Below are 24,405 nucleotides of genomic sequence, written 5' to 3' on the forward strand. Positions count from 1 at the left end.
GCCTGGAAAGAGGCCTTAGAATGGTCCTAAAACATGGAAAAAAACCATAGGCCTTGATTCAGGACCCAGCTCCAGGACTCCTTAGCTAGATGGACTTCCTGGAAGGTTCAGAGCAGAGCCTTAATTTCATCCCAAGCCTAAATCCAGTGCCCAAGCTTGGACCCTGTACCATCTCTGGGAGCACAGGACTGGTCTGAGAATTCAGCAGGCTGGTAACAATCAATACAGGGAAGTACATACTGTATAAATGGTAGTTCTATAAATAAGATTTCCTCTGTGGTCACTTTGCAGGCCCATTCATGGGGACATATTTGTGGATCACTCGTATCACTCATCCCCAAGTTTTTTGTTCATGGTGAATGGGTAAACTATGAAAAAAGAAAACATTTATTAAGAATATTAAGGACTTGGACATGTAGAGGAAAAATGTATTTTTCTGGCTTTTCAATTCTTTTGTTGTTCTTAAATAATTTGTATCATCTCAATACTGTTGGGTACCAATTCCAGATTGTCTTTTTGTCTATCCCTCATTCCATGGTTTGTTAGGTTTTTACTCCTGTTCATTAAGCTCTCTGTGCTCATTGTGACAGATCTTCACAGCAATTGTAGCAGGGATGGGGAAGGTCAAGGCCTTGTAGACATTCCCCAAGCAGCAGAAAGAGGACATGGGGTGCAACACCAGATCCATGGAGCTCCATCAACCAAGCTTTAACCATTAAGCATTAATGCCTCATTTTGAGTTAATTCTTTTGGGCATTTTCTGGCACAGTGGAGCAGAGGTAATATTTACTTTTGTAGATTCCTGAGTGAAATCCTTCTACCCCATTTACCTACTCCCCGATGTGGGACCTTTCTCGTTGTGTGTTTCCAGTATAAACCTTTGGCTAGGTCTGTGCGAAGCAGACATACCTCTTAGGTAAGTTTGCCCCTGTTCAGCGGGCAGGCAAATGCATGGCATGATACTTAGACTTGAATTTCCATGGTTTGTTTAGGTAGGTGCCACTTGGGGAGCATTTGCTCTTTCACTGATGTGATTCTCACTGCTGTCTGCTGAGGTGGATGTTACTGGCTTTGTTTCCCAAAGGACGGGCTGGAAACATGCAAACGCAGGGCTGACACCAGTCGTACGGTCTCTAGACCACAGGTGCCCAACCCTAGCAGGTCTTTGGAAATGTATGTTTCTTGTGTCCCTTAATGTGGAAGGCACCCAGTTTTGAGTGGAAACTGTCTTTCAGGCACTTAGGCTCTTGCTATCTTCTATAGTACCACTCTGCGTGACCTTTATACTGTCATTTTACATTTCTGGGCTACGTTCTTCCCATCTCTTTCCAGAGATCTTCAGAGTAACATGGGGGTTAAAAACACAGACGCCAGAGCCAATAGCCTGGTCCTGGCTCTGTTGCTCCCCAGCTGCATAATGCTGGGCAAGTTCTATAATAATTTTCCAGCCTCAGTTTTCCATCTTTGGGGTGAGAATAATAACAATACCAGCCTTTGGAGATTACTATAAAGAATTAAATATGAGTTAATTTATGTAGGTATAATGCTTAAACCAGTATCTGGCACATGATAAGCTTTTCCCATATATGTTAGCTACTATAATTATGAGCTTTTATTCTTTACATCTCAAACACTTGATGAGCCACTGCCATGTGCCGCACAGTGTGCCAGATAATGGGGTGGGTTCCTGGCCTCCCTTTCAGCTCTGACGCTCAGTGATGGATGTAAACAGTGAAACCCTCCATCATCGGGGGAAGCACTGTGTGGTTAGCTTCAGGGGACTTTCTGACTGTCTGCTTACAAATCGTTATGTGTGAAATGAAAAATGCATTTAGCTATTACTTTCCTTTACCCATCTTGTTCACGTAGGTGGATTGTATTTTACTACCTAATTAAGAGTAATGGCAAAAATGGAAGGAAACACATTTGTAGCTTATGTGTGGGTTGAAGTTTCTCGAGATGGGAAACAAACTCATAAACAGCAGAGACAATAACACTGTTTAAATGAGAAAATCCATGGGTATCAGGAAGCAGAGTACCGCCATTTTGCTCTTTGGGGCTGGGAGAAGGAAAGCATGAGCGTGTTTGCACATTTTTGCACATAGTGCCCTTGGAGAAACTTGATCTTGCAAGGAGCAGGGCACATTTGGATATGAAAATTATATGCGGAGGACCATGTTAGTGTAGTCCTATCTTTGTGTGAACCTTCCCACTGCTACACATATGAGGTAAATTTCCGGACCTCATGCAAACCAGATCAAAAGGGGATAGATAAACTGCAGAGGCCTAGTATACACTTTTTGGCACTGGCACGTAAATACCTGTTTCTCCTTGCTTGCATTTCATAGAATTTAGCCAGGCATGCCAGAAGGAACCTGAACTTCAGGGCCGGACTCTGGATTCCTTCCTTCCCTTTTAGTTATAAATTCCTGGACAACCTGGGGAAAGTAATTTTCCTTCCCCTGTCTTCCCAAAGCCCGGTGCAGCAGGAAGTGCCCGGACTTTGTGGTCAAAGAGACCTCATCTGACGTGTGGCCTCTCCTCTTTACTGAACTGCTCAGAACCAGTTTTCTTGTCTGCAAAATGAAGACAATATGACCTATTGTCAGGCTGTTATAGGGTTTAATAGTGTATCATGTATTTGGTTGGAATTTTCTACTAAAACAGGCCTTTAAGACCTGTTTTTTTATTGTGATACATAGAATATGTCCAAAAGCGTTTATGACCCTTATGGGGACAATTAATGAATAATAATAAAATAAACATAAAATAAAAACCCAGATATCTACTCCTTAGGCCACAAAACAAACTTTCAAACTTTCCTAAGGTCTCCTTCTTGACAGCATCCCCTCCCCGCTCCCCAGATAGCTGTTAGTGTGAATTTCATGTTAATCATTTCTTAATACCTTTTTTTAGGTATCCCCAAACAATTTCACTTTGTCTCTTTTTGAATTTCATATAAATAGAATTATATTGTACAATATTCTTGTGCCTTTGGTTCTTATTATATATATATGTATGTATATGTATATATATATTTTAAGTTTGTTTATTTATTTATTTTGAGGGAGAGAGAAGGAGATAGAGGATCCCAAGCAGGCTCTGCACGGTCCACACAGAGCCCCTTGTGGGGCTCAAACCCATAAACCGTGAGGTCATGACCTGAGCCAAAATCAAGAGTTGGATGCTTAACTGACTGAGCCACCTAAGCACCTGAGCATCCCATATTTTTAATTTTGTTAAGATTTCTTGGCATTGATACACATACATCTAGTTTATTTTCACTGCTGTGTAGTATTCTGTTCTAAGAGTAGTCCTTTATCTCCTCTAGTAAGGAGAGGCCTTTGGCTGGTTTCCACTTTTGTCCTGTTATGAAACGTGTTACTATAAATATTCTTTTATCGCTTTGATTCTTAAGCTGAAAAAGTCTTTATAGACCATTTAGTCTAATACCTTGTCTCTGTCTAGCTGTTTTACATATAAGACAGCTGAGGCCCAAGAGGGTGGGGGGTGGGGGGACCTCAAGGTTTCCCAGCTAGGAAATGTCAGTGTAGGGCCAGTAACCAAGGTCACTTGTCCCAGTTTGACTCATTGCTGTGACTGGACCACGTGTTTGATAGTTTGCCTTTTGATTTTAAACAATTTCCTGTGCTACTGATGTTATGATTTTGGAGTCTAGATTTGGGCTAGCTCTTCAGTACTCTCCTAGAAATATACTTGGCATTTGCTGTTGAGATGGTTGTCTCCCCGTCTCCAAAGCTGGGGCACTGCTGGCTTCTCTTGAGCCCTGTCCCATTAATGCTGGCCCTGGGCACACCCCGTGGCCGCGGGCCTGCTGAGAGGCTTCTCCTCCCTTCAGCTCTGGGCACCTCTGAGACATATTTCAATCAGGAAAGGAATCAAAATAGACCCAAAATGGCCAGCGGGAAAACTGCTGAGGAAATAGGGTCTGAATCCTTACAAGGCACTTTCTTAGGAAATGTCCTTTTACTATAAATAGGAATGGATATTCAATTTTAGGCCCCCTAAAAAAAAAAAAACAAAACCTCTCAAGAACTGAAATTAGATTTGAGGCTGATGGGTTGCATATAGGAAGGGGCGATTCTGTGCGGCGCTGAGACACGTCTGAAAGTTCGGAGCAGCTGGTGTAGTGGAACAGCTGAGCCACAAACAAATATCAGCTGATTTGAGTGTTTCTTATTTCTAGATGCCCTGGTTTGTGAACCCCAGTGTTTGGCTCACTTGGAAGCTCTCTTTCCAAAGCCCCTCAGCATCTCGTGCCACTGTGCCACCACCGAGCTGTGCAACCTTGGGCACATTGTTCCTCTTTTGGGCCTTAGTGTCCTGCATCCTAACACAGAAGCAGTAGCTGATAATTATGAAGAGCTCATAATGTGCCAAGCACTGTCAGTGGGTCATCTCGTTTGTTTGCACACCATGACCATGGTGGGAGAACTATTGAGGCACAGTTGACCCACCGATCCCCATTAAATAGAGCATTTGGAAACTTGTTCTGGAAGAGACCTCTTTAAATCAGGACCTGCTGTATATTACCACTCCCCCACCCCCCTCTCCACACACCTTTTCTATCATGACCCTGGCCATGGCATCCTCTGTAAGCCACAGGGGAAAATGTGGCTGGGATTCTGAATTCTTGATATGCATTTCTCCGGAGGGAGTGTCCAAGGTTTTCATAAATCTCAAAGGGGTGTATCACCTCTAAAACTTTAAGAACCACTAACTTTGATGTTAAAGTCATTAACACAACAAACCGATGGCAACCCAGCATTTAAAGACCAGGAAGTAGATCCACTTTGCTTATGAATGAATGAACTTTCAAAAACTCATAGTGATGACTCTTTAATGACCTGACCAAATATTTTGAAGTTGTGAAATCACATTGGAAATTCATGTTAAGGATATTTATCAAAGAAACAAAAAATGGTAACCTATGTTTTGAGTTACATTGTGTCCATCCAAATATTTCATCACTGTGTCTTTTTGCTGAAAACTTTTGAAGAACTTGGAAAAAGCTTCTCATATTACTTATTCAGAGATGGTGATAGACTCTGTAATATGAAGAGATTAAGGATTGCACGCGTGTGGCATGCATGTGTTTATGTGTGTGCATGTGCATACAGATATTTGGGGTGGGTCATCAGTTCAGTTAAACATAAATAAAATTTGGTGTGTTGTAGTTGATGGCATTGAGGAAGTGTAGGTATAACCCCCCCCCCTTAGTAAATTGCAGCAGGTATTGTACTAGTTATTGAATGTTAATTGTAATAAATGCTGACTGGCTTATACATTTATTGAGCACAGATGATGGTAGGCTTTCTTTTAAGGACTCCACATAGATTAATATAATGATGAGAACTGCTGTTTAAAAAGTAGATACAGAGCTACTCTGTCCATTTTACAGATGAGAGAATAGAGATACAAAGAGGTTTAGGACTTGGCCAAGGTAATTATGAGAGCCAGGCCAGAATATATCCAATTAATTCTGATGGCAGGTATCTAATATGGAGCAAATTAATGTATTCATGCTTTGGCATGACCTTCATTATAATTGCTTAACTCTGAGACTGTTGCCACTTTCTGCCAGGTCCAAGGTGAAGGAATCAAACATTGGTTAACTGCCTGATACGGGACAAGTGTCTTTACATGTGTTGTTGGTTCTTCAATATTATCCCATGCGTATATTTATCATGGCTCTTCTCTGATTATTGTATCATTACCTGCATGACTTCCTCTTATCCTATAAGTTATTTACTTATCTATGTATTGGTGATCTTTTACTTTGTTAACAAGCCACCCCCACATTTCAGTAGTTATCCAGGCTGTCTGCAGCTCTGCTCAGCTCTTTTCCAAATCTTTTCATTTTAGGAACCCAGGCTCTGGGAGCAGCCTCCTGTGAACAATGTGATCCTGATGGCAGAGGTCTGAAATGCAGAGTCTGAGGCGAACAATATAAGTGCATTTTAAGTTTCTGCACATTATGTCCAGTCCTATTCCACTGGCCAAAGCTACTCACGTGGCCAACTCAACAATGGGGAAGGGAATATTCTTCATCTCCCTTGTGGTGCAAAGGGCATGGCTGAATACACATCTCATTGGGAGGGACACAGATAGTTGGGAACCAGAGTTCTGTGTACTACCTATGGAGTGTTCCTGAACTCCGTTTTTATTCAAGAGAAAACGAAAGCCTGGAGATGCTGTGTACCTGCAGGATGACATGATGATGTGATTTGAGCTCATCTTCCTATTTCATATACATGCTCTTTCCCCATCTGATTTCTGACATCACGTCTTTCTGCTCTGAAAGTGTTTCTGCACTCAGTTCTTGGGACCTGCGGAGTGTTATGTAATTTACCAGAACAATGCATACCTTCACATCTGTGACGTGCTATGTGTATTTGCATTTTTTCTTCCTGTGCTGGTAAATGCTCATTTCTTTTTGAGAACTCAGGGCTTCTGAAAGCATTGTTTCTTCAAGGCTGCTTTGGGAGCTCTCACTATTCCACGGTGTCCTCTGCTGCCACGTAGTGCTGGTCCCTCTGCATTTTAGTTGTGTGGGGACTTTTCTTCTGAGTAGACGAGGCATTTCTGGGAGACGGGGAGAGCGGCCGCTTTTTACTGAGGGGTCCCTAACAGTGGGTACAGTGAAGGTGCTCTAAATGTGCATTGGGATAATGAATGATAATGGTAAGAAATGAAGTTTTCCTACACAGGAATGGCACTTGCCATTGTACAGTCAGTAATCTTGCCTTTTGGGCATGTCAGGTCCGTTGGGTTTAAATCATTCCAGAACCAAGGACCTGAGAAATCAGTCCACTATCATGACTCACATGTGTTCCATCTACACATTGCTTTCTTTTAAAACTCAGCTATTTCTCGACAATGTGTTTCCAAAGTGATTTTTATCCCTCCATTTTCGAGTATAAAGTAGGCTCCAATTATTCTCTTTAATTAAGTGGTTTTATTTTATTAATTGTTTCTAACTTACGGAACTCCCTAGAGACCCTTTACATGTTTCCAGACGAAGCCGGGAAGAAAAGCGCATTAATTATACACACAAACTCCTTTTGGCGAATTAAGCATGATGCACAGTGAACATGAAATGACTGGCCCTCCTGAGCTATCAATCTTGTCATTAGTGATAGCTTGTATCAGTAGTATTGACATGGGCTTATCCAAATTGGATTCTGCAAAGAGTCATTTTAATTTTGCACAAATGTAAGAAGACAAAGTAGTTTGACATCGCATTGTTTTTAACCCTCTCTTTTTGCTGAGTGCCTGGAGTGTCTCTGTTTGTAATATCAATTTAGTATTTTATAGTGCTCTAGTGTTTGTAAAACACTGAATGTTACCTGGACCCACCACAGGGCAAACCTGGGAGATAGCTGAGTTTCACAGGGGAAGAGCTGAGCCTCTGTACTTAAAGTCTATGCCTCAAATCAGTACAAGCCACACAGCCTTTTGAGTTACTAGTACAGTTTTTAACATTTCTGAGCAGGAATATGGGTTGAGTTGTTCCTAAACCCCTTTCTTAATCATTTTCTGTGGACAACTAAAAGGAAGTTCAGATGGGTGCATGTTGTTAATTCATCAAGCATTATTTGGGTACCTATTCTAAGATGTGCCAATGAGAAAATATGGCATGTTTCAAACATGTACTAAGTGCCGGGCACAGTTCACGGAGGTTTGACTCAGTTAATCTTCATAGTGACCCTTGAGGTAGGGTCAGTGTTGTTCTCAGAGTGTAATTGGGGCATGGAGAGATTAATGTGTCAGAGGTGGGCTTCCCACCTGGAAGTTGGGCCCTGGATGCCAGGCTCTTAACTCCGCACCTTATTTCTTCTCCAGCTATGGTACCCTTCTGGGATGCATGTGGTCTACTGTGGTAGGCAGTCGGAATGTCACAGCAGCACTCGGAGTTGCTGTGGTAGCTGTACAGTGGTGTCGTGGAAGATGATTCCAGTCCTCCCACGAAGCCCAGGACCCCACTGTGTTTCACAACACCATCATTTTATTTCACACTATATTGGGGTTGTCTGTGGTTAGGTGTCCCCCTTAAGTAGACTGTGATTTCTTCCATTAGGAAATGATTTTCCTTTTGAAGTGCTTAATAGATGCAGAAGCAAGGAAAGTACATAGATAAGTAGGTAGGTAAGAAAGGAGGAGGAAAGACACGAAGATAATCCAGAAGGAAGCTAGGAAAGGAGGGAGGAAGTTGCAAAGTAAGGGAGGAAGGGAAAAGGAGGAGGAGGAAGAAGGGGGGAAGGGGAAGGAAGCCATCAGAGTTCTTGGATCAGGCATGACAAGATCAGAATTGTACTATAGAGACATTAACCTGGGCATTGTGGAGAGAGAGATGTTTAATCCCAGCACTCACCTGCCCTGCGTTAGCCAGGCAAAGTTTTATTCTTTGGATCAGTAAGACTGAGTTTTCCATGGCCCTTACGACTTAACTCTGCTAACAGAAGAAGATAATGCAGGGCTGAAGGAGGAATATGCCTCTACAAACTTCTCTCACCACCCCCTTCCCATCCCCTACCATGATGAATCATGGAAATCTGATTGAAAATTCTAATCACGGCTTTGCTGTCCTTCAGACCCCGGCCGTTGACAGTTGATTCACTCCTTTTTATGCCTGCTGCCTCTCTCTGGTTATGGTAGCTCTTATGCATGAGTCTATCATTAGCAGACAAAGCATGATGGATTGGCTAGGGTTCCCTTCATCCTTAGAACCTGGGAAATGCTTCTTTTTTCAGACTCTCAGGACCCATGTGGGACGTCGTCATGAATGAAAGAAGAAAGTAATACAATATTGGAAGTGCCTGTTTTGCTGCCACTGTTTAGAAAAAGAATGATGCATTATGGGGAGTGTGAGTATATGGCGTGTGCCCCCCCCCCCCAACAGCAGCTGATGCAGAAAATCATTGATCCCAATCAATGACCGAACTGAGTCTGGCAGTTTCATTGAAGATGCCCCACCCCTTTGAAAATCAGGGTAGTCAACAATTTCTAAAATTGATTTTTGAAAAGAAAAACCAACCCACATAAAGTCTTTGGATTTTTGAAATGACATAAGATGCAAAGGGATTAGGATTGATTGATTTTTATCTTGGAAGTGGGTTCACAACCATTCTCAAATCTGCGTTCTCCCTGGATAAGAAGCTATGAATGTCAGCCAGATACTAGTTTATTTTATTTTTAATTTGATTCTAGGGCCCTGAGTCTGTATTTAATGTTTCAGTGAGCAAAACAGTTATGTTTGGCTCCAATGAAAGATTGATAGAAGCGATTTTCAGATGTGGAATCAAAACAGAGTGGAAAAAAATGTCACGTTTAAATAAAATGCAGTACTCGGAGGCATCATGTGGTCTCGTAATAAATGAATTCACGGCACAAAGTTGACACATTTTGAAGGAGAATTTCTTTTGAAAATTCGAGGTGATTCATTTTTATGATTAACTATGGTAGAAACAATTACTAGAGAATTTTTAAATGAAAGGAAAAGCTTTGAGGTGTTTATAGATAACACCCGACTGCCTTCATTTTTATACTGCACCTCACGCAGGCTATGAAGTTGTACATTTGTGAAGTTTGGCTGAAGGCCCTGGAGCTTTGGGGGTGCTGTGCTCATTCCTCCCCAGCTTCATCTGTTTTTCATCGTTCTGCAAGGGGGGCAGCAGTGGTGAGAGGCCCACTGGGTTTGGACTCAGACCTGAGTGTGAATAACTTTGTGTGACCTCAAGCAGGTCTCCTGACTTCCTGGTGTCTCCCTTTCTTTTGCTTAAATTGGGGCATAATGAGATAGAAATGAATTCTGAGCATCCAGCATAGCCTGTACTCAGTAAAGGGTTAAAAAAAAAAGCAATGGCGAGCATACAGCATATTCATTTTGCCAATATTGATGGGTGTTTACTATATAGTCTATTTGAAGCTCTGCACTTGGTGTTGATACAAAGGCTAGTCATGAATCTCAAGGATCTTGTAATTCAGAGGGAAGATACATGGACTTACAGGGATGGGAAACCATAGGCAGAACAGGATAGAAGACAGAGTATCTTCTCAGCCTTGTAATCTAGTGTCGTGCCTGGTTCATGTGAAGCACTTAGAAAATACCTACTGAGTAAATTGAGTAGAACATACAAGGAAATGGGAGGGAAGGTAAAAATAACAACAACAGAAAACAAAACCCTGTGTCTTAGTTCTTCCTATGTAGTTCCTTTCCTAGGGTTCTCCCGAGAGAGGCAGACCAAAAGGATGTGTGTATATATAGGGAGAGATATATTATAAGCAATTGGCTCATGCAGCTATAGTCTAGCAAGTCCAAAATTTGCAGTGTTGGCCAGCATGCTGGAGATCCAGGAGAGCCAATGGTGCAGATGAAGTCTGAAGGCCATCTGCTGGAGAATCTTCTCTTGCTTGGAGAATCTGGTCTCTTTTTGCTGTAAGTAGGCCTTCGACTGATTGGGTGAGGCCCACCCACATTATGGAGGACAATCTGCTTACTCAAAGTTCACCAATTTAAATGTTCATCTCATCCAAAAACACCATCCAAGTTGACATATAAAATTAACCATCATACCCTGGATGTAATTAATTTTAAACAGATGCATCAAAAAAAGCTCTAAGTTACTAGAATGTCTGAGTTTAAATCTTCCTCCTTCAGTTTCTATTTGTGTTATCTTTGGGCAAATTATTTGATTTTGTGCCTTGGTTTCTTTGCCTCTAACATGGAGGTAATATTCGTGCCTACTCCACAGAGTGGTTGTGAAATTTAAGTGCAACAATGCAGAGCAGCTGTTGTTGGTAAACTAATGAATCCTAGATCCTTATTTTAAAAAAAAACATATTTTAGGCAGAAGAAACTTTTTAGATTAACATCAACATGTTTTATGCTGACATTTAAGTATTGTTTGTCATCTACTGTGAAGTCCTTTATGTGCATTTTCTGATTTAATCTTGATCAGAAGCATAACATTAGGTATATTATTGTGCCTATTTCCAGATGACAAATGGAGGCTCAGAGGGGTTCAGTGATTTACTCCAGGTCATACACAGAGGGACGGAATGGATCTCCATCAGAATTTTCCTGGTCCATTTTCCACCTCTGTGTTGTTGGATGGGACAGAGTCAGCTGGGTCTAGGGTTGCTTCCTCCTTGTATTTGGCAATAAATCATCTTAGGAGTTAAAATTGGATAGTTTCCATTTCATGCATAGGCATTCAAGGTATTCACATTTTTCACTTAGCTTTGATTCTTTCTCTACTTTGCTTCATTTCCTTTTTGACTGCCGCTAGGTCCCCGAGAAAATGACAGGTGCAAAGCATGCCACGTGTTACGTGCTAGGTAGCCGAGTACTTATTTCTGAGTAGGGAGAAATGACAAATAAGCACATGTAGGTTTTTATACAAACTCAGCGTCAGCAGACTGGGCTCTTTGCAGCTGAATGGCCCCATGAAAGTCAATGGTGGCTATAGCTGAGTTCTGCTTGTTTTTACTCACACCAGGGGTCTAGTAAAACTCAAGTTAGTCCCTGCTCTGGGAAAACCACATAAAAAGATGTGCGTGTGTGTGTGTGTGTGTGTGTGTGTGTGTGTGTGTGTGTAATGTTTGTGCATACATGCATATGCATGACCCTTTAGCCTGTTTCCTGCCTATGTTAACAGCTAATTTGTTACCTTTATCCCTGTTGTCACTTTATATAATTACTGTCCAGGATTCCTGGCAACTCCCTAGTGGGCTCTTGTCTTTTATTCCTCTAGGTGCTTGAGTTCATCTTTTCTTGAATGTTCAAATCCCTCATTTATCTGCCTGGTGAACTCCTATTTATGCTTCAAAACCTGGTTTAGCTATCAGGCCTTGTGAATGATACTCTGCCTTTCCTTTGTGCCCCCAAATGAATTCCTTTCTCTTTGGTGACTCCCCTTGGATTTGTTAATACCTCTGTTGTGGTCCTTACAATGCTACAATACAATTGTTTCTGAGCATGGAGCCCGGAAAATGTAGTGGTTAAGCCTTTGGAGTCTGAAAAACAGAAGTTTGGGTCTCAGATCTGCTATGTACGAAGTTGAACAAGTGATAACCTCTTTCCGAAGCAGAGTTTTATCATTTGTAGACTGCACATCACAGGGCATCTATCTCTTCATATCATTAGGAAGATAAACATGAAGCAGCTAGCACAGCACCCAGTCCCTGGCCGGTGTACGGAAGTGGGGTGCTGGCGTGGTCACCTCAGTACACTGTCTTCTGCTTCATTCTAGCTCTTTGAGGTCAGGGGCCTTGGCCTATTTATTTCTGTGTCTCTGGCTCCTGGCACAGGGTGCTCAGGAAACCTCTAGTAAGGGCTAAGTGAGCTGAATCCATAGAATCATTTTTACAAACCCACAGGCTATGGTTCTCAGAGTTTACCAGAATCATCCACTGAGAGGACTTTCATCTTATCTTAATGTTAGTGCAGGTTTCCTTTGAAGGCACCTGATGCCAGATGTTCTGACTTTGTGTGGAGTCACCTGGAATTTGAGATTTACTTCTCTTTCATTCCCAAGGTCATTGTCCCGTTCTAGTGCCAGTCAGAGGTATAGGCATGCCCTCGATTGGCTCAGCCAGGCAGGAGCTTACAGTTACTGCCTCTTTCCCTGAGAAGCATCCTACAAAGATGATCTGAGTACGGAGAAAACTTAGGTCTCCTCATTGTGCTTTCCTGTGTCCATTTCACTGAACATTTAACACAGTCAAACAAGCATTAGCATCCGGTTGGTTATTACTCAGCCTTGAACCTGCTGGAGACATCAGCTCTATCGGTGGACGATCATGGCTATCAGGGGAGTAGTACAGACTGACGGAATCCAGCAGATCTGTGTTCACATCGCGGCTGTGCCTCTGGGAAGCTGGTGGGACCTGAGGTCAGTCGTTAAGCTCTCTGTGCCTCAGTGTCCCCACTAAGGAAAAGAGTGTCAGACTCATAAATCTGGTTACATGAGTTGATAGATGCTTAGCATATCACAAGACTCAGTGTGTGGTAAATTCTCAATACAGGATAGCCCATCGGGGCAGCCATTCAGGATGATGTGCCAGCCTGGGCTAAGAGAACAAGGACCAGGCTCTTGGCAATGTGACTGTGTAAGTTAGGTCCGTTTGTAAATATTTGGACCAATCACACTGGTGCACAACTGTAGAGATGAAATATTGTCTGCCTGTCATTTCTTGCCCATGCCTAACTGCGTCTGTCTGCGGATAGCTATGTGATGGTGAGATTGTGCAGACATAATTAAGGAAAAGAGGCTTCAGTCAGTATTTTTGTCATAAAAATGTATCCTTTTGTGGTGACCCTTGGATAAAGTAGAGATACATGTAATTCATTTTTGTTCGTACCTTTTATTTTTGTTGCCCCTTGGGAGGGAAAAATCCTCTGCATCCTGTGAAAGTAGCTGATGCAAAGCTCCTGTGCAGACACTGAAATAATGCATGTTGCTTTTTCCTGCAAGGGGCCTAAGTGGTACAACTATATGTTAATAATCAGTCCTGAAAGGTGTCATTTAGCAGCGGGGGAAATATGTTACTCTGTGCATTAATGGAAAAGAGATTATTTTCAAACATTTCAAAGCCCTGAGGACCCTCTTCAAGGAATTTCCTTTTTTTTTTCCCCTCCTCTTACCCATTGAGAGAAAAGGTACCACGGCTTTCCGTGACTTAGAAATAGGGCTTTAGGTCTGGTGGAGGACACTTAATGTCAGAAAATTAAAGGCAGGATGTGTGAAGCTCAGGCAGTGCGGGTGCTGCTGTGGCCTCATCCACAGAGTCCTGGCACACAAGACAAAAGAAGATTTCACCCAAAATGTGGTGACCCTTTACAGAAGCAGAGTCAGGGAGGGGTCACTACTGACGTGTGATGGTTTGGGCTGGAAGCTATCTCAGAGCATGAAAGGGAGGTGAAGACAAAGAATAGCGCAACAAAGATGGGCCATTTCAGAGGACCCAGGGTCATGGATGAAGAGGGCTTGAAGGGTGCAGGGTCTTTTGAATATTGGGGAAGTTCTGGATCCCTTACCCAGAAGCAGAGGGGCTGAAGGTTTTCTGTTCCCTGTGGGAAGGAAACAAGTCTGAGTTTTATGTTGGCTCTTGTGGACTTAACAGTCATCTAGACTGACCTCTGGGGGTTGGGGGGAACCTGTTGTGGAAGAACGGAGGGGCTTGGCTGAGGGCGGCAGGTGCAGCTTCTTCCCTGGAGAACTTTAGAATGTTACCAGACAGAGGAAAGAACCCAAACCAGTGGTAACTAAAAGAGGCTGTTCCAGAGGAAGGAGCCAAGTGACATGGGTCAGGTTTGCATATTTGGTTCAAGTCCGGTAGGAAGGAGAGAGTTGTCTGCAAATCAGATATGAGAAGACACTGTGGAGAAGGCTTATTTGTATAGGTGGAGAAAGGTATTCAAATTGGTTTCCTTAGGAATTGGTCTTCATGCTTGGCTCTAGCCAGGGGAGTAATGCGGGGAAAGTATGTCACTTCCCAGGGCTTCCGCTATTTCACCCACACAGGGAGCTGATAAAACCTATGGCCCCTGTACTTTCTAGCTTATGTGAGGCAGGGACACCTGGGTGGCTCAGTCCGTTGAGTGTCTGACTTCAGCTCAGGTCATGATCTCGCAGTTTGTGAGTTCGAGCTCCACACCAGGCTCCATGCTGTGAGTGCAGACCCCACTTCAGACCCTCTTTCTCCCTCTTTCTGCTCCTCCCCCACTTGCACACTCTTAAAAATAAAAACAAAAACATTATAGAAAAAGAGCAATAACTACAATAACTACAAGATATGTAATCCTGGGCCTGACCCATAAATATTAGTTCCTGCTTCACGCTACCCTTCAAGCATTTTGCACCCACTTCTTTCTTTTTTTTCTAAGCTTATTTATTTGTGAGAGAGCGAGTAAGTGAGCAAGCATACAAGCAGGCAAAGGGCACAGGGGGGTGCGGTGGGGAGAGAATGGAAGACAGAGAACTGAAGCAGGCTCCAGGCTCTGAGCTGTCAGTGCAGAGCCTGATGCAGGGCTCGAACTCACAAACTGTGAGATCATGACCTGAGCTAAAGTTGACACGTAACTGACTGAGCCACTCAGGAGCCAGCTTCGACTTCTGATAGAACACGTAGATCAGAGGGTCTCCCCCTACATGTAGAGTGTCCTTTCGTCTTCTAAGCCTGGACACAACTGCCCCATCATCAGCTCTGACTCTAGCCCCTCCCCAGCTATTTTAGCCCTTTAGCAACTGGCAGACTTCTTAATGTACTAGTGGCCTGTTTCTGACAGCAGACAGTGACCTTCTGGGGGGATGGGAGGGGCAGGGAGAAATCTGTACCCATCTCTCAGCTGCTTGCCTAGCACAGGGGCAATAGTCAGTAAGTGTTCAGTATTTGTTTGTCTCCTTTAGGCCCTTTTGCTGTCATGTGAGGTGAATTTGTTTTCCTGTGCCCCCAGAATACCCTTGTGGATTGCTGTAGGTAGTGGGAATCGAAGGGCCAGATGCTCCATCTAGGAGGGAATCTGGGAAACGTCCAAGTTTATTTCATTTCCTTGAGGTTAGGTTGGAAACAATGACGGGTGAGGGAGCCTGGACCCCATCTGTGGACAGCAGTGTGGTAGCCCATTCACTTGACTCTGCATCTTGTTTTTATAGGAACTTCGTGGCAATGAAAGCAGATATGATCTGATACGTTAAAAAAAGTACAACTTAAAACCAAGTTATAAAAGGCCTTTTTGGTTAGCTATGTGATTTTTGTCTTTCATTAGTGCTGATAATTAGCAGAATTAAGAACGGACCTTTAAATTATGGTGTAGACAACAAAACATGTCTAGGAATGAAATTACCATTCAACTTACGTTTTCAGTGAGATCTTAAAATCACTTTAATAAAATGAGTCTGAAGAATGCGTTGATGCTGGGGGCTCTGAACTCCAGAGCCAAAGCGGATCATTGAAATAAGGATGAAAACCTTGGTGATGACCATTATCTCATTCATTTGTGCAGCAAATTAGGGGTTATAAGGCTGTTTTGTATCAAGACAATCTTAGCAAATTAGAACAGGAAGAGATCATAGAAACCATCTAATGCAACCTATTCATCTATGAGTGAGGGGACAGATTTGCTGTCCTTGGTCAAAAACCACTTCAGATGTCTAGAAAAGTACAACTAGTATTATTTCAGAACAGCTCTACTAGGATGGTCTTGTATATCATGACACGCGTTTCTTATGCATCAGTTTGATCCTGCCATTTATATTTTTCTACTAAGGACCAAAAACTGAAGTGTGAAAAGCAACCAGGAATCTTTTTTTTAAATTTTTTAATGTTATTTATTTTTGAGAGAGAAAGACAAAGTATGATTGAGGGAGGGGCAGAAAGAGAGGGTGACATAATCTGAGGCAGGCCCCAGGCTCTGAGCTGTCAGCACGGAGCCCGATGCGGGGCTCGAACTCACACACTGTGAGATCATGACCTGAGCCAAAGTCAGTCACCCAACCGACTGAACCACCCAGGTGTCCCCAATGTATTTGACATACCACATTGTGTTTGTTTCAGGTGTACAAGGTAATGATTTGATGTACATTGTGAAATGATCACCACAACTAGTTTAGTTAACATCCACCACCACTCCTAAGTGCTTGTTTGTGGTGAGAACTTTTAAGACCGACTGTCTTAGCCACTTGCAAATATACAATACAGTGTTCTTGTCTAGAGTTTCCGTGTTGTACCTTATAGCCCTAGGACTTATTTATCTTATAATAGTGAGTTTGGGGGCACCTGGGTGGCTCGGTTGATCGTCCAACTTTGGCTCAGGCCGTGATCTCACAGTTTGCAGGTCCGAGCCCTGTGTTGGGCTTTGTGCTGACATCTCAGAGCCTGGAGCCTGCTTTAGATTCTATGTCTCCCTCTCTCTCTGCCCCTCCTCCCTCCCTCCCCCTCTCTCTGTCTATGTCCCTCTCTCAAAAATAAACATTAAAAAAGATTAATAGTAAGTTTGTACCTTGTGACCACCTTCCTGCATTTTGCATATCCACCAGGTCTATGTTGCAAGGCAGACAGAATAGGTGTTATTTTTCCTGTAGTACCAGGGTTGGAGGGTTAGAGTCAGGGATTAAAGATGAGAAATGTTGGGGAGTGCCTGAGTGGCTCAGTCGGTTAAGTGTCCAACTTGGTCTCAGGTCATGCTTCCACGATTCATGAGTTCAAGCCTGACATCGGGCTCTGTGCTCACATCTCGGAGTCTGGACCTGCTTCAGATCCTGTGACTTCCTTTCTCTGCCCCTCCCTGCTTGTACTGTGTGTGTGTGTGTGTCTCTCTCTCTCAAAAATAAACATTAAAAACATTAAAAAAGAAAAGATGAGAAAAGTTTGGGCTGTGTTGGTGCAGTGGAGTGGACTTTGTCCCTGTCCTGCTGACCCCAGGTCTCCTCCTGGTTTGCATAGCTTATCTTTGTTGACAGCTTGACCTGCGCAGAGGGCCTTGTCTGCCTTTAACTGAACTAGCCCCCACTTGCCCCCTCACTCTCTCTCCTTACCCTGTTTGACTGTCTCTCCACCACTGCCTGATGTTCTAGAGGGTATATTTTACTTGTGGGTTTTCTACACCATAGCGTAAGCTTCATGGACCTCTGTTTGGTTCACTGCTAGAATCTAAGCACCCGAAACAGTGCCTGGCACAGCATAGGCACTCAATAAACACTTGTTAAATAATTGAATGAATAATTGAAGGAGGTAGATGGCATATACAGATAGTCTGAAGTAGAGACTTAAAAAAACAACTCACTGTATTTCGAGAACTTGACATGGGTGAGAAAAATGACCTTCCTACTTTGCTGTACCTTCAGCTTTTAATTCATTCACCCATTGAACAAATATTCCAGAGCATGTCCAGTGCTCTGCACACTGTTCCAGGGTGTTAGGGAACTGCAGTGACCAAACAGATTAGAAATTCTTGTCCGAGGAGAGCTTCTCTTTGTGAGGCATTGAGATGATCATAAATAAATTAAGTTGATAAATAAATTTATAAATTGGCATCTGCATGTGTATCATAATCATGAAAGTGTAAGTAGAAAAGCAAAGCAGACATAAGAAGGATGGGGGTTTTGTTTTACATGAGGTGGCCAAGAAGGTCTTTTTGAGAATTGACATTTCAATACTTGATGAATGGATGTATGTTTAACCATTTATTATTTGTTGGAAGGATGAATGTTTTAAAATACTAATTGTTTCTGGAGGCTCCTGGGTGGCTCAGTTGGCTGAGCATCTGACTTTGGCTCATGTCATGATCTCATGGTTTGTGAGTTTGAATCCCACATCAGGCTCTGTTGCTGACAGCTCAGAGCTTAGAGCTTGCTTCAGATTCTGTTTCTCCCTCCCTTTCTGCCCTTCCCTCACTCATGTTCTGTGTGTGTGTGTGTGTGTGTGTGTGTGTGTGTGTGTGTCAAAAAAATGAATAAATGTTTAAAAATTTTTAAAAATAAAAAATAAACATATACTAATTGTTTCTGCCTCAAAGTATCTGTGAGTTAAGTTACTTTTCCTTCTGAAGTAAAATGTGTAGAAAGCCTCCACGCTCCTCCCTGTGGAATCAGGTTGGAGCTAAAATATTACCTGTACTCCATCTCCATCCCTCCTTTCTCTGAAATTGATAAGAGCATGCACTGGAGCTGATTATGGTGATGCCATGATTCAGGCATCACTCAGCTCAGTTAAGCTCTTTTGTGAGGGAAAGAATGCAGACTGGACACCGGTGGCCTTGAGTTCCAGCCTCACCTACCACTGGCATCTTCTAGCTGTGCTGTTACTGTGGGCCAGTTACCTCTCCCAACCTCAGGGTTTTAATTTTTTAAACAATGATGATAATGCTGACACCATCCATGTTTCTAAAGTGCCTGCCCATCCTTGACCTACAGCGGTAGCTCAGCAAATCCTCCTCTTTCCCCTTTTTTATCAGCTGTGCATTAAAATGGCCCTTGCTCTGGAGGTGTAGAGTACAATGCATGTGGGCAAATAAGTGATGCAAGAGTTTTCTCCCACACAGGTGCCCTGAGTAATTGCGGGGCCTGATACATGGTAACCGTCTCATCCCAGCTCACAAACGATGGTCTGTCTTTATCAGATTTTCCTCGTTAGGAAGGCTCCTGCTAATTATACTTGGTTTTGCCTTAAAACTACTGTTATTAAAATTCTATTGAATCTTTTTTTTTTCCCTTTTGGTAGTTATAGAAGAATGTCTAATTTCCGAGTCAGATGACTGGATATTGGATGGCACTTAGAAAATAAGGTCTTACTGTTGGGATGCAGGAATAGCTCTGACTATGGACTTGTTGGGCATGCTGGAGCCTGGAGAGGAGGCAGCGGCTTTTCCGTCACCTCTGCTGGCTCTTGCTTACTCCTCTTCCCCTTTATCCTGGTGTAGGACTCTACTTCCCCTTTACAGAGTAACCTTGTGTCCTTTTTCTCAGAGGTGGTTGTTAGTATTTTCATTTTTCAGATGAGAATAAATGGAGGTTCAAATATGTTACTTGTTTATCCCAAACCATTTACTAGTGGTGTGCTATTTGCTACATGGTGTGCTACACGCACACAGAGATCATACCGTCTGTGCTACACGCACACGGAGATCATACCGTCGGCCCAGGTGCTCCCGGCTGGGTGGAAAGGTAGATCTGGCATTGGAACACACGTCCCTAGGTCCAGCAGTGCTCCTTTCATTATATACTGCTGCAGTGTCAGACATGTGACCCATTCAGAGTCCAAACTTTATTATCACTAGTATTATTTTTAGTGATAATGAAAATAGTCATCCTGAAAAAGATGGGCCTCTAAAATAATGCAGACGTGCCAGGAACAGCAAGGTGGATAAGACCAGCTGAGGTCACTGTACTGTTAGGGTAGTGCATAACAGCAGATACCAACTGATTCATGCACACTGTAAGATCCTAGCAGAGCTTTATGATGACTGTAGTGTCATCCCTGGTTACAGATGACCAAACAAAGGCTTCAGGATCTTCTGTAATTCACCCCAAGTCATGTAGCCTGTAGGTGGCACAGCTAGAAATTAACCCCGGCGTTTGTATGTCCCAAAGCCTGATCTGGGTGAAGCACAGGTGTTCCTGGGAGGGCATTAGTGGGATTACAAACGGGGGACCAGGCAAGTGTCTCTATACTTTTAGTTGGGACACTCTCTCACTCTCCCCTTGGTTCATTGGGGTGACCATGGGTGCCTTTTCATCTGAGAGGCTACTGGGGATGCCTAACCATACCACTCGGGCTAATTGTGTACAATTTAGCATTCCCAAAGCGCTGACAGTCCTCATTCAAACCAAGTGTGAAAGTTTTTAAATTAGCTTTCACAGTTTGATTCACAAGCAGCAAATGCAAAACGGCACAGGATTAATTTTTCCAACCATCACCACGATGGCATAGCTGAAGGCTATCTTAGCTCATTTCCTTCAACAGAGAAGAGGCCGGGCAGAGGCAGTGTTCTTAGGAGAATGATGTTCTAGAAGAGATCTCAGGGCCCTGGTTACAAAAAGAATCAGATATGCAAATTACATGTCAGCATGGAACAGCGTGTGTGAAGAGTGGGGGCTTTGGAACTGGATGTGTCGATCTTACAGTATGATGTTCTTGCCTACTGGGTGTCTGAATTACCCTTCTTTAACCTCAGTTTGCCTCATTGTAAAATGGGGATAACGTTTCCAAATGTCTAAAAACGCTTCTGGTAAAGGTGAAGTGATATGCTCTGTATCATGGCTCAGCATAGTGGCTGACATATCAGAGGGATCTCCGTCAGTCAGAGCTGTTGTTATTAGTGTCCTCCTTCAACTGTGTTCTGCCAAAATTTTTTCACTGTCTTAGGGAGTTTATTTCTTTAGGTAGTGTTTATTGAGCAACTGATATGTGCCATGTGCCATGGCTGGCACTGGAGATAAGGAGGTAACAAAACACAGTCCTGCCATGAGGAACTCTTGGTACAGAGGCTGACACATGGAAACACCTTTACAGTACAGCATGGTACTTGTGATGACGGCACAAAGAAGGAGCTTCTGACGCACCTTGGAGGGAGTGGTAATAGAAAACCTTAGGGAGAAAGCAGAGTTTCAAAATATATGTACGAACCAGCAAGTTAAGATGGTTGGAAGTGAGTTCCAGGTAAAGGAAATAACCCACCACAAAGGCAAAGAGGTGAGAAAAGCAAGGTTTACTGTGGGAACTTCTAGATGGTTCCAAATGGTTGGAACAAACTATGCATGAGCAAGTTAAATCAGTCCTACCTCAATTTCCACACCTGTGGATGGGCATAATGATAGTACCGCCTCATAAGGCTGTTGACAGGATAAAATGAGGGAAATCAAGGAAGATACTTGGCATAATGCCTGGGACAAAGTACCCACAGGGTGTTTTCAACACGTAGAGTTGAACAGGTTCCACAGATGTCATTACCCAAGAGTCCTCAGGGCTTTGACAACAGAGTCTTGAAAGGGGTTTCTTACACATTGCATTTCCCTAAGCCTTTTTGACCATTGGATGGGTGAACATTTCTTCTATATTCTTTTTTTAAAATTTTATTTCTGAGACAGGCAGGCAGAATACAAGCAGGAGAGAGGCAGAGAGAAGAGGGAGACACACAATCTGAAGCAGGTTCCAGGCTCTGAGCTGTCAGCACAGAGCCTGATGCAGGGCTTGAACTCACGACCTGTGAGATCATGTCTTGAGCCTAAGTCAGATGCTTAACTGACTGAGCCAGCCAGACGCCCCTTTTTTCTTGCTAATAATCTTTCTCGGGAGTTTTGTACCCTAAGGTTTGGAATTGCTGTGATTAGATTCATCAGATGAGATGTTTTCTTGCTCTAAAAGAAATTAACCTAGTTAGTTTAGAGTCTAATAGCACCCCCTCACCAAAAAAAAAAAAAAAAAAAGAAAGAAAATTAAGAGTTAGGGTTAGGGACCCTTTATCTCATATATATGCCTTTGCTTGGCATTTGAATAAAAAAGTCACATTTTTTTTTAACTCACAAGGTCAGAACCTGAAGGGTAAAAAGGAGGTTTCCTTTGTTTATTTCAACTAATTTCTGGTATTCATGCCAAGCTAATAGTGTTGGACAGTCGAAATATCCTCAGCGCACAGAAATAAACCCGATGGCTTGTCTGCTTAGCACTAAAACCAAGGTTTGGTGGCAGATGCTGTCCCAGCTTCGTCTGAGCTGCGCAGTAGTGCATGAATCAGGCTGAGTCCGTTGACATGAACATAGGGAGGAACTGAAACGGAAGGGGCAGGTGGGGGATTTGGACTCAGGGATGCATCAGAGATACAGCATGGGAGTCAGTGAGCAAATGCACCCCTGTCAGACTGCCCACAGCGGATTCTCTGTTCTGCGCTTACCAGCTGTGCATCCTGGGGCAAGTTCCTGATTCTCAGGAGCCCCGCATCCTCCTTTCTAAACTGTGGGTGCAGAGAAGCAGTCACCTCCTGGGGCTGCTGAGGGTTACCGCCAGAAGCTCTTAGAACAGCACCTGGGCATGGAAAGGGCTACGTGCTGGCAGCCCTGGCACTTCCTGGGCAACTCCTTCAGCTTCTCCCAGCCTCCGTGTCCTGTGATCTTTATGCCCGACATCTAGAACTGTTGGGGAGATGAAAAAGAAGTAGAGCGAGTGGGTGCTTAGGACGAGACTCCGCCTGGAGGGACCTCCTAGGGCAGGGTTCAGATGCTGGTTTCTTAGCTATGAAGCCTTCCCCATCTCCCCCCTATGCTTCTGCTTCCTCAGTACCCACTTAGGGTGGTTGTGAGGACCAGCGGGTGCAGCTGGAGGCTAGGTAAGAGACTGACCGACGGATGCTCATGTTAACTATTGTTACATACTGAGCCTGGCTGGCCAGATGTAGCCTGCACACTGCAGACTCTGAAGGCATGGAAGTAAATGTAGATTGTGTCTCCGGGTAGCCTAGCAAACGGTTACAGTGGCTGCGTTTCCACGGTGGCTGCAGGAATCAATACAGATGGCTGCCCAATCAATTCAAGTACAGTGTATCTGATAGACAGACTTTACGGGCCGTGACACACAGATGCGGAGGTTTTCCTGAGCCGCGGCAGCACGATGGATTTTCACTGTTTGCTGCTTATTAGATCCAGGGTGCTTATTTTCCAACACAGAACACATGCAAATTGACAACAGGCACATGCTTTTAAATGTAATCAAGAAGAATGAGTTTGTGTACCAGCATTAATTTGACTTAGTTCAGTGTCAGGATTTCCAGAATTTTATGATACGTGTTTCTGTGTGGAGTTTCCTCTTTCTGGAGTAGGGCTTAGGCATAAAAAGTGGTATCTTACCTCTTTCTCTCATTTTCAAATGTATCAAACCAGGGTAAGTGTGCAGTAACCTGCTATGCAAATCCCTTTCCCCTTGGGGGTAACTTGAAGGATACAAGGATTTTGCTTCTGCTCTCTGGCCTCTTCCAAACATGCCTGAGTGACCAGCATTGAAATTTCCATCACGGGACAAATCCCGTGAATGAATCCTGAGAATCGTAGACCCTGCTCAGTCTCCACTATCCCTGCAAAGCTGTGGAGCTCGCTTCCCTGGTGTTCACTTGAAAATTAATTAAGTGCTGCTTCAGAATACCATATCTGTTGCTTAAACATTAATACCTTTTGTTGACACTTGACTTTGTGGCACTCTGTGTCATTTCATCATATCTAGATTGTAAGGACTACGATAGGGCATCACGTGTTATTTTTGCATTCAACATATACTTCTAATCATAAGTTTTGAAAACTCACACAGCATCTAATACAGCAGCATGCACCTAGTGTATGTTCACATACTGGTTGGACTTTGATTAAAAGGTGACTGCTTAAAAATGAGACTATTAATACCTTAAACATACCAGCTCAGTTAATGTGTCAACCTGAAATCACTGGTCTGTAATCACTTCTTATTCCCACTTTACTTTCTTAAGTGTACTCTTAGAAATACCAATCTAGTAATAAGAATGTAACATAGTACTCTGTTAAAGGCTTTGACAGTTTGTTAAAGAAGTCTTATTTTTTTCCTAAGTCCATAGGAAGGAGATGGGCAGAAATTAAAGAAAGAAGTCTTATGTTTTCCGAAATCCATAGGAAGGAGATGGGAAGAAACAGTATGGAGATAGACATGTCATGAGTAGGGACACTGTGTCAGGCTTCTGTCTTTTGTTTTTTTTTGTTTTTGTTTTTGTTTTTGTTTTTCCATAATATTTTATTGTCAAATTGTTTTCCATACAACACCCAGTGCTCTTCCCCTTAAGTGCCCTCCACCATCACCACCCCCTCTTTTCCCCCCTCCCCCTTCCCCTTCAACCCTCAGTTCATTCTCAGCATTCAATAGTCTCTG

General features: G+C 43.1%; 1 protein-coding gene across 1 annotated transcript in view; it reads left to right on the forward strand.

The window, feature by feature from the left end:
* Window positions 1–24,405, forward strand: part of DAB1 (DAB adaptor protein 1) — a 350,013-nt gene that overhangs the window by 3,456 nt on the left and 322,152 nt on the right. Inside the window, exon 2 of the mRNA XM_029948917.1 lies at window positions 8,775–8,888. The gene's annotated coding sequence lies outside the window, so the exon portion shown is untranslated. The remainder of the gene's footprint in view (window positions 1–8,774; window positions 8,889–24,405) is intronic.

Source organism: Suricata suricatta, chromosome 8 (assembly GCF_006229205.1).
Source record: "Suricata suricatta isolate VVHF042 chromosome 8, meerkat_22Aug2017_6uvM2_HiC, whole genome shotgun sequence".
In the NCBI taxonomy this organism is placed as follows: domain Eukaryota; kingdom Metazoa; phylum Chordata; class Mammalia; order Carnivora; family Herpestidae; genus Suricata; species Suricata suricatta.